Source organism: Fukomys damarensis, unplaced genomic scaffold (genome assembly GCF_012274545.1).
Source record: "Fukomys damarensis isolate Sample0158 unplaced genomic scaffold, DMR_v1.0_HiC HiC_scaffold_7, whole genome shotgun sequence".
Lineage (NCBI taxonomy): Eukaryota > Metazoa > Chordata > Mammalia > Rodentia > Bathyergidae > Fukomys > Fukomys damarensis.
Window position 1 is genome coordinate 67,516 of NW_022900919.1, and position 9,882 is coordinate 77,397.

A 9,882-nucleotide genomic window follows, 5' to 3' on the forward strand; every position below is an offset into this window, starting at 1 on the left:
CAATATCATAGCAGGTACATTTGGAGAGAAAGTAAAATGAAGAAAATATTTCTTTGCTTATCCACCAGCATGGAGCCCCTCTATGAAACACCATGGAGTTGAATATCAGGGCTGTAGTTTTTTAGAGGTGTTGTGGTTGACTTAATAACAACATTAGTCAATCGTGGTGGTGGCGCACACCTGTAATCCCAGGACCCGAGAAGCTGAGGCAGGAGGATCACAACAAGTTGGAACCCAGCCTGGGCTACCCAGTGAGTTCAAGACCAGCCTGAACTACATAGCGAGACCCTATCTCAAAACAACAAACAAACAAAAGTCTAAACAACAGCAAACATGCTGGCTGTTGCCTGGCCCCAGCATGTGGAGGATTCAGGACCATCTGAGCAGAGCAGCGAATCTGAGCCCAAAACGGGCCCCTGACCACTGAAAGGTTACCCGTCCACAGCCCAGCCACAGTAGGAACAGCAGGATCTTTGTTTACTGGTGTTCCCAGGACCCTCTGACTGACAAAGGGAGAAAAAGTAACCTGGTGCAATAAATGCTCAATTTCTTTTATGTAAACAAGATTGAGGCCAACTTGGCTGTACAACGCAATCCTCCTCAGGCACGTAAAGCCAAACAGCCCCCCAAGGAGGCCGGCACCAGAGCCCAGCCTCCCCACATCCTCCCAGCCACTTTCAGTAGCTGCGGCCTTTCTGCCAGCGAGTGTCCTATCCAGGCCCCTCGCGGTCACTGCAGCAATGAGCTCAGCCCACCCCACCCCTCCGAGACGTGTTCTGGTCAAGATAAAGATATGGAATCTGTGCAGAAAGTCAGCATTACTGCCAATTATCTCCACCGAAAAGGAACAGCTTCTATCCACAAAAATGTCTCTGATGGCTTTCTGTGGGGCTCTGACCAGCCCCAAACTGCTTCCATGTGGCTTTAGACTGTGAGGATACCTAAACAGTTCAAGTTCTCTTGGTGGAATACTGCACGGCACATGACAATTTGGATGCACATGCTTGAACACGGGTCCCAACGACTCAGTGTACACGGCACATGACAATTTGGATGCACATGCTTGAACACGGGTCCCAACGACTCAGTGTACCTTCTGGGACCAAGGCAGTTAGCCCTAAACACTCGTGCAACCCTTACTCATGCCAACTCTGAGCGACGTCAGTGAACTACCTGCCGGCTGGGGTCCTGTGACTCGGCTGAATTAGCCAGGATTTCCATCGTTAGGAACCTCAAAAGGCGTGCTGGCACCTACCAGAAACTTCACCCCAAGGAACGCCCACACAGCGACGCTCAGATTTCAGAAACCCATTTCCAGGGGGAAAGGCGCCACTTTGGCTTCATGCAGGTCTCCCTCTCTCAGCGCGTTCAAGCTGAGGCCTGGGCAGATCTTGCTGGAAGCCCAACTCCCTTGGAGCCCCGTGGTTTCAAGCCCCTCAGGAGGAAGTGTGGGAGAGAGGGTGTTTATGATGCTCCTAAGCCTCCCAGAGTTGGGAAAGCCCTGGGGCTGACAGGTGTGCCCATACCTGCTGGGGGATTTGTGAAGGCCAGGAAAAAACAAATGAGGCTCCTACCTCTGACTCCCTGATGCTGTCCTGGTGCCCAGAGTCCCACAGCAGGACGAGGAGGCCCATCATGAGCAGCACAGATCAGGCGTGCGTTCCTGGGTTACTCAACAAGGCTGTGGTGCGGAACTGCACAGAACTCCAGGCGAGCGCAGGGAGCCAAACTGAAACCATGAAATTGTGGTGGTGCCGATACCGTCTTCCCTTCCGGAAAGCTCGGGGCCGCACCATGTACTAAGGAAAACTCCAGGGACGGACTGGCAGGCACACCCAGGACGGGAGGCACCAGAGGCTGCCCTCTCCTCCTCCCCTCTCTCTGCCCGCCATCAGTGCTGGGAGACTCCTGATGACACAGGCAGGCAAAAGGCACAGATGAGTGTCCAGACCTGTGTGCAAATTCCTGCTGTCCCGTCCACCGCCCCCTTGGGGAGCTCCTGGTGCCTCGACGTCTCCGTCAGGCAGGAAGACTGGGCTGCGGGGATGAGAGGTAACAGCCTGCAGCAGAGAGCGGGCTGCCGACTCACCATGCTCAGAGGGACGCAGCCCTAGCCTGCCTCTTTCCGCAGAGGGTGTCAGGTGGAAGGACTCTTCATTTCAAAGGCCCAGACGCAGCTCTTCACGATGGTTACCCTGACTCTGACTAGGGGTGGAGAAAAAGGGAAAATCAGGGAAGCAAGGTGCCCACAGGCCCTCCGACCCGCACGAGTCTGGGTGGGAAATGCCCCAGAGTGAGGAACTTTCTGCCCTGGACTTCCTGCCCTGGAACAGGCTATACCTACCACCTAGCACAGCCCCTTTTCCTGCACTGTGATGCCCACGCTAAGTGCTGCAGGCGGCGATGTCTGCAAGGCCACGCCCATCCTCGGCTTACCCAGAGCGTGGGCTATAGTGCCCTGGGCCTGGGGGCAGAGACGTCCCACAGGGACCCACGGCCTCCTCCCGTTCCTCCCTGGAAGCTCACATCTGCAGGCGATTCTTGGGAAGGAGGTTTGTGTTAGGAAAGTCTGAAATTCAGACTTCCTAAATGCGAACTTTACAGTGTGTTTTCTGGAACAGTTGCAGGTTTCCAGCACCACGGAGCGTACTCCCACGAAAAGCGTCCATCACCACCGTGCCCACCATGCCCGGCCTCCCTCACCGTCTGCGCCCACACAGAGCCCATTTGTCACAATCGGTGACACAGCACTGTCACTCGAGGCCCGAGGTTGGCAGGAGCTCTCACTCACCGGGTGGTGCACGTTCCAGGGTTTCCGACCGGTGGGTACTGGCGCGCATCCACCGCTGCCACGTGAGGCAGATCCTGTGCTGCCCTGCAAACCCCTCCTCTCCGGCTCCTCCTCCTCCCTCCCTCCCGAGCCTGGCTTGACAGCACGAGGTTGGCGCCAGGGCCTTTTCAGACGACCCTCCTTCCCAGCGACACACAGGAAGCCCCAGCGCGCTTCCCCTGGTGGAGAGGACGCTCTGTTCAGAGTGAGCAGCAGCCCGTCGTCCTCCTGTCCCACAGATCCTTCATGCGTCCACCACCGAAGACGTCCCGGTTGCCTCCACCCACGGCAGCGATGAATAAAGCGGCTGCCAACAAGAGCTGCAGGCCTCTGCGTGACGCAATTCACCCGCGAGTTTCCAGCCCGCGGCGGAGATCCCGGAGCCGCGCTGCTGGGCCCTGCGCTGAGCTGCGTCTGCACCGCGCCGCACCCACTGCCCCCCAGCAGGCGTCCCTTTCCTCCACGCTCTGTGCCGCACGTCCTCGCCTGCACTTGGGGTCGGCGCGTTCCGGTTCTCCGCACTCCAGGAGGGGTCAGGGGCGTTGTGGTTTGCAGGCTTTCCTCAGTCTGAATTACGTCTCCTCACCTGAAAGTCATCCGCCCGTGCACACTCATGCAAACTGAGGGAGGCTGGTACTCAGGGAGGGGGCGCTCCCCACGCCTGGGAACTGTCCCGCACATTCCTTTTCCTGCTCGTAGACAAGGAAGTGCAGGCAGAGGTGTCGGCTGATCCTCTCGGGCACACAGGTCAAGAGTGCGGCCTGCTTGGGGCTCACGTCACCGCCCTCCTCACCCAGGGTGATCGGAGCAGAGGGGAAGTGAGCTCATCACATCCTCAGAGCGCTCCTGGGAGAAAGCCAGGCCTTCCGAGTTACAGCCTGAAACTGTGCTCTCGTTAAGTGCTCAGAGTAAGGCGACGGTGCGTGATCGTCCCACGTACAGTGCAGGCAGCGAGGCTCACAGGGCTCGGCGTCCTGGGCCGGGCAGCAGGTGTTGGTGGCGGGACCCTGGGGAGGACAGGTGGGCTTGGAGAGGAGCTGGGTGCGGGGGTGGTGGGAGGGCGACGCCCAGAGGTCATCAGTGCCCTTCACACACACTGCGTGCTCCTCAGAGAGACGCTTGCAGCACCACAGAAACTTGAAATTAATAGCAATGCCATGAACAAAGCAGAGAATAAACTATTTGCCCAAATTCAATAGCTTTTTCACCCTCTTGGAAAGCATTTTATCCAAAGCGCTGGTCCCGGTCCTCAGAGAAGACGTGAAATCCACGGCAGTGCTGAGGAGCGGCTGGGGGCTCCCCCTGGACGTCTGACCTTTGAAGCCACGGAGCAGAAGCCTCCCGGGCTCTCACAGTCAGAGAGGTCTGTGAGTCTTGGTGGGCAGAATCCAGACGCAACACTGATCGGGCCCAGCTGCCGAGCTTCAAGGGCCGTGAGGAAGCTGTAATCCTGCCCCGAGAGCTCCTTCCTGTCTGTGTTAGATTTCCCTTGCTTTAAGATGGCTGCCGCATGGAACAGCAGCCTCCATGATAAAGTGCGACTTCCTGCCAACAAAGGACAGGCCTCTTCTCCCACCGAGAGCGCAAACTGATGCTTGATACTTCCTAGCAGCTAGTGATGTCACAAATCCCTCCTAGTGAAACCACAGGCTCCTCCAATCTCTTAATACTACATCACTCGATCCCACCCCAGTCCTATAAAAGAAGCTCCCTGGGCCAGGATTTGGCTCAGCGGTTCCACTGGCTGCCTCACAAGTGCAAGGGCCTGAGTTCCATCCCCGGTACCAAAAAAAAGGACAAAAGAAGCTCCCTGTTCTGCCATGTTGCTTTCTCTCCTCTGTTCAGAGACAGCCCAGCAGATCCTCCCCATAATAAAGGTTTGTTATGGTCTGGTCTTGGTTTTCGGCTCTTTTTACCTAACAGTCTGCTGATCTCTGATTCGGTCTCCACGGTAGCACATGGGACCAGTGACTTCCACCACCCTACACACAAGGATAAACAATGGCGGTGTTCATTATTCCTAGTCCACATTCTGAAGCCCACCCTAAACTGCCCCTTCCTGGGAACCATGCGTTCAGCCTGTGGTGTGCACAAAGGCCCTGGCGTTGTGCAATGGGACAGCCTCACCTGCATTGGGCCAGGGGCCCGGCTAGGCTCCCACCTGCAGCTGTTTAAGAATCCGCATGGACTGTGTCCACAATAGGCTCCCTAACCTGATGGCTTTGTAGGGAAGGAGAGAGAAGCGGGAATGCTGGCGTTCACTCTCGTCAGCCTCTAGAACAACTTGCAGCCTGCTGCAAGGGGCTAAGAGGGGCGCAGAGAGCCGTGACTCTGTCCAGGGGTCCCCTTGGAGCATTGTGAGAGGTGCCCAGAGCTGTCCACCCCCACACACGCCCAGGGGCTTTGGGCGCCTCCTCGATGCCCTCTTTGGAGTTTCCACTGGAAAAGGGGTGCTTGAAGGAAGAGCTCATCTCTCCCGAGAAATGGACCCCACCGCCGTGGCTGCTTAGGGCTTTTCCCAACAAGCCGCTCCAAAGCAGTTTGGAGAGGGAAGAGGACGGAAGATGGGTCCGCTGTCAGTGGGAGTCTTAACCCTGCTGTTCACTGAACAAAGGAGCGCATGTCCGCGTGGGGGCTGAACCGGGACGTGGTCGAGGATAAACTCCAGCCCGCCGCTGCCGAAGCTCAAGCACAGCCTGAAACCCCACCAGCCCGGGGCCCCGCTCTGGGAAGCAAGGGCTGTGGGCCGTGCTCGGTCACAGGACTGTCTCCTCCGTCAGGGGAAGCTGGCAGCTCCGAGCGCTGAGGCCTCTGAGGGGCCGACAGGGCCCACCTGCCCCCACAGGACTCCGATGGGGAACCAGAGGCCGCGGTGCCCACGGTGCAGCTCGCCTGCAGTCTCCACTCCCCTCTGCCCTGCTGTGCCGACCTCTTACCCACTCACGCGATCTCGGGAGCAGACCCGATTTCAGGCGAGGGATTCGTGATGTGTCTGAGAGCCGGTTACCCCGAACTCCTCCTGGGGAGTGCAGTGTGTGCTCAGCAAGACGTTAAGTCTCGCGTGCGTGTCCCCACCGAGTCCTCGTGCCCTCTGCTGTGATCCAAGCACAGCGGTTCACAGGTGCGGAAGCCGAGACCCAGTGAGGGCGGCGCTTCACGGCCACACACCTGGTGGTGGTAGAACCCCACCAGGTAACTGATTCCAGGCCAACCCTCTGCTGAGCGCAGGCCTCCCATTCCCCTCCTTGTGGGCAGAGGCCACGTGGAGAGAAGTTTCCTCGCTTGCAAAAAGCTTTGGAACCCAGCCGGGATGACGGGTCTGGAGAATCCCAAGCTGTGCATGCTCCAAAGCAATGAAGCAGCGATCGGGATGCTAATAGTCACCGCCGCTCCTTCCGGGAGTCCCTCGGCTCTGTCTGCCCCCCTCCAGCGACTGCCCACCTCACTTGTTCCTATCTTATCTTGTCCAGTCGGGCCACATTTCACTTTTCGCTGGCTTCTACACAGATCCCCTGGGAGCTCTCCCCAGCCAGACAAGCCCCACGGGTTCCTGCTCCCTGCCATTAGTCACGGTTTCCTAACGTCGAGCCTCCGCCAGGAAGATGGAGCAGGCAGCTCCCAACGCCAGTGATGACTCGTGTGGCCCCCACCAGGCTCCGGCCACTGAAGGCAAACCCTCAGCTGGCTCAGGGCGGCTCTGCTGCACTGTCCATCTCTGAAAAAGCGTCTCGGTAACAAGCTGCTTGGAAACAGGCGTCCTTCGGTTCCGGTGGGCTTCCCGGGCAGACATTCGAAGCCAGCACCCCGGGACAGCACAGGCTTCCAGCTCACGCTGGGGCCGCTGAGCGGGGCACTCACAGTGCCGAGGGAGATTTTCTAAACAGTGCTCGCTCCATCTGGACCGATGGTTCGGCCACGCAGACGTTTACAAGTGAGGAAAGGCTGCCTCAGGGCCTTCGCTAACACACCCTTCTCCTGGTACTGCAAAGTCCACAACCACAACACAAAACTAGACTAAAACATGAAAGCTATTCACAAAGAGATCAGCTCTAAATATTGAAGTTCATTTCTCAGGTGGCTATTACTTCTGACAGGCATGGACACACTGTATTTTATTAACGGTCCTCTATCTCACAGACGATAGATACTGTATTTCTGTTTGCATTCATTCAGCAGACTTCCCTGAACACCGCCATGCACCTGCAAGGCCACAGGGGGCCCAGAGGATCCCCGCTGAGGAGCTCACTGTCCATGGGAGTGACACGCGTGTCAGGAAGGGTTGGCTGCAGGAACACACAACCCGACTTCTCGTTCCCAGAATTAGAAAAGGTTCAGCGTTAGCCCAGAGCACTGCCAGTCACCACGTGGAAGGGAAAAGGCTTCTCCAGAGTCTCACGTGGATCAGTCAGTGTCAGACCCTAGAGGGGACGCTCACCTCTGCTCCAGTTCATCGTCCAGAACAGTCACTGGCCTGCTCAGCCGCATGGGGACCAGAAGAGCCGCTCTACCCAGGTCCGGCCAGGGATGACCCAGGAGCAGCTGAGGAGCAGCCGGTGTGCACCCACGCAGCTCCTGGACAGTCCAGGCACAGTGTGGGAAGTGCTGTGATCAAGCGGGGGAAGGGGCCGGAAACTGACAGACTTCGGCACAGGCCCCTCCGAGCGCACTCGAGTTCAGTCTCTGGTCTTGAGGACGGAAACGTGTTTTCCTGGCCAGCAAGGGCGTGAGTGCGGAAACAGCTTTCCTCTGAAGGGTGAGCAGGGAATCCCGGCAGGGCTGAGCACCCAGAGGCGACTTCCTAGGGAGTTTTCCTTCACCCACAGGAGGGGCCGCTTCACAGTGGAGCTGGGGTGCATTTGTACAGAGATGGCACAGAGGAAGCAGGGACGAGGGCTGGCACGGAGGAGGCGTGGCCGTGGTCCAGGGAGAGACCGTGAGCCGGGCTGGCGGGTCTGAGCGCAAGGGGCATTTCTGAGGAAGGACGGGTAACGCTCTGGGCACCCGAGCCAAGCCCCCATCTTCAGGGATAAGAGCTGGGGTTGACGCCGCCTGGGATGAGGGTGTGTGGCCGGCAGCTGAGTCCGTGTGGTTACTGCAGGGAGGAACTACAGCGCAAACGGAACACGAGGAGCACTCTGCAGTGAAACTGTCAGTCACCACGCCAGTTTCTAAAATGTGTGCAAGAACATCAGGGTCCACAGTTTGGGAAAGCTTCACCCACTGAGCGCCCCAAAAAATGACTTCCAAAGTCTCAGGCAGTGGCTACCCCACTAGAGCAAAGCGTTCTTGCCTGTGGAAATGCGGATGACTCCAGAGAAGCACGTGTTTATATTCCAGTCGGGCCTGATCTGTTGCCTAATCTGAGAAAAGAATTTGCAAACTGAACTTTTAATGACAGTTCTAAGTAATTAAGGCTGTTTTTCAAGTGGATGTTTCCAGGGCCTCAGCCAATCCGAGTGGCTATCCATAGGGATTTTCATGAAGCGGAGTTTTCCTGTTAACTTTTTATTAAGTTGGCCTGACAGAGCAGTCGGGGCCTTGCCTTGCTGTGTGCTGCTCAGCACAGGGAGGACTGGGTGCTGGGCTCTGGGAGGTCGCTCCGGAGGTGCAGGTGAGATCTGAATGCCACTGTCACAGTGCCAAGAGGTAAACAGAATCACACGTTGTTCCCAGGTGCCAGGACCGGCTTCCTAAACAAATCATATGAACATGTGAAAAACACAGGCATGATCTCTTTCTTCAAAATGTAAGGGAGCTTTTGTTTCTGCCCAGGAAGACGGTGAGTACAGGCTGCACTCTGGGGAATACACCGATGCCCAGGTCCTGCCTGCCGCACACACTAACCTCTGCTTGGGGACATCACTGTGGGCAGCAGGCGTGGACAGCTTCCAGGGCAGGCTTTCTCCTGTGGCAGCAAAAGTAGAAACAGAAGCAGTTTCTTCTGGGAGAGAGACCATCCAGCGACTGGTAACAACCCACCCACGCTGCTAAGGGAGCAGGGAGAACATTGGTTAGATTGTGACAGGCAGTTTCTAAATCTGATGTTTCATCTAAGCCCAAGGGACTGAGGGGGATTCAAGCTTATATACTCCAGGTTCAGCCCAACGGAGAAGTGGAGTCGGTCCTCACACAGTAGAAAACTGGACATACTTTTGTTTTCTTTGATGATCTAAGAAACTGTGATGTTCTTAAAAATCAGTGTCTTTCAAACTTGCAGGCCCAGAGGAGGAATATATCACCAAACAGCAGTTTCTGGAGCAGTATTTGCCGGACATGACTTCTTCATTTAGCCGTTTTCCCCTAAGATGCCGCTGTGTGGCACAGTCCTGGTTACAAACACCCAGTGCAGGTGGCCGGGGTGAGGACGGGGAGTGGGCGAGAGTCCCAGGGGCTGAGTGCAGGGCTGCTCTCGGCAGGGGACCCCTCACTGAGCGAGAACTTGCAGGCTCTGGGTGAGGGCTGTCAGGGAAAATCCTGTGGGACTCGGGAGGTCTGCTGCGAAGGTCTGCAGTGACCAGAATGTGCATTGCACATGCTGAGATCAGGCTGGGCTTGGGCCGAAGGACTGGAAGCACAGAGACCACTCAGAAGACCACTGGGAAACTCAAGCGCAGGATGAGGGAGTTGAGGGGACTGCAGCGCCCACTGCCTGAGGGTTTAGGTATTTTCTTAACACCTGCCAGACCAGGCCTTTTCCTTCTGCACCTGCCAGTGTCTTGAGGACCGCTCTGGGGTCCTAGACTCTCTCTCTTCCCATTTCTTACTCCAGTTTTCTGCCACCCCTTCCCAGGACTCTCCCTGGGCCTGAGTGCTGCGCAGAGTACCCGCTCTGGGCCCGGGCGGCTTTGTGTGATCAGGGAGGTTGCATGGAGAAGAACTCCAGACCCGGCCGTGGCTGACCAGAGGGAGCTCCTAGAAGATCCAAAGCCTGGAGCACCGCTGAGAGCGAGGCACAATGACGCCATTCTTCCCGAGCTCTGAGGAGACGCCTGGCTGTCGCAGAGGATGCTCTTTTGTGTCCTTCCTCCCCCTTATCTGGAGAGCGGCCTTCA

General features: G+C 57.1%; 1 long non-coding RNA gene across 3 annotated transcripts; it reads right to left on the reverse strand.

Annotated features, from left to right (window-relative positions):
* Nucleotides 1-801: 801 nt before the first annotated feature.
* Nucleotides 802-9,882, reverse strand: LOC104870187. Of its 3 annotated transcripts, XR_004516147.1 has the most exons (4): nucleotides 8,675-9,882; nucleotides 5,775-8,520; nucleotides 2,090-2,205; nucleotides 802-1,729 (listed from the first exon to the last, which is right to left on the reverse strand). It is a non-coding gene; the product is annotated as an uncharacterized LOC104870187 (long non-coding RNA). The 3 variants fall into 3 exon arrangements; XR_782466.2 differs by having other exon boundaries at nucleotides 5,775-9,882; XR_782465.2 differs by lacking the exons at nucleotides 5,775-8,520; nucleotides 8,675-9,882 and adding an exon at nucleotides 2,792-4,485.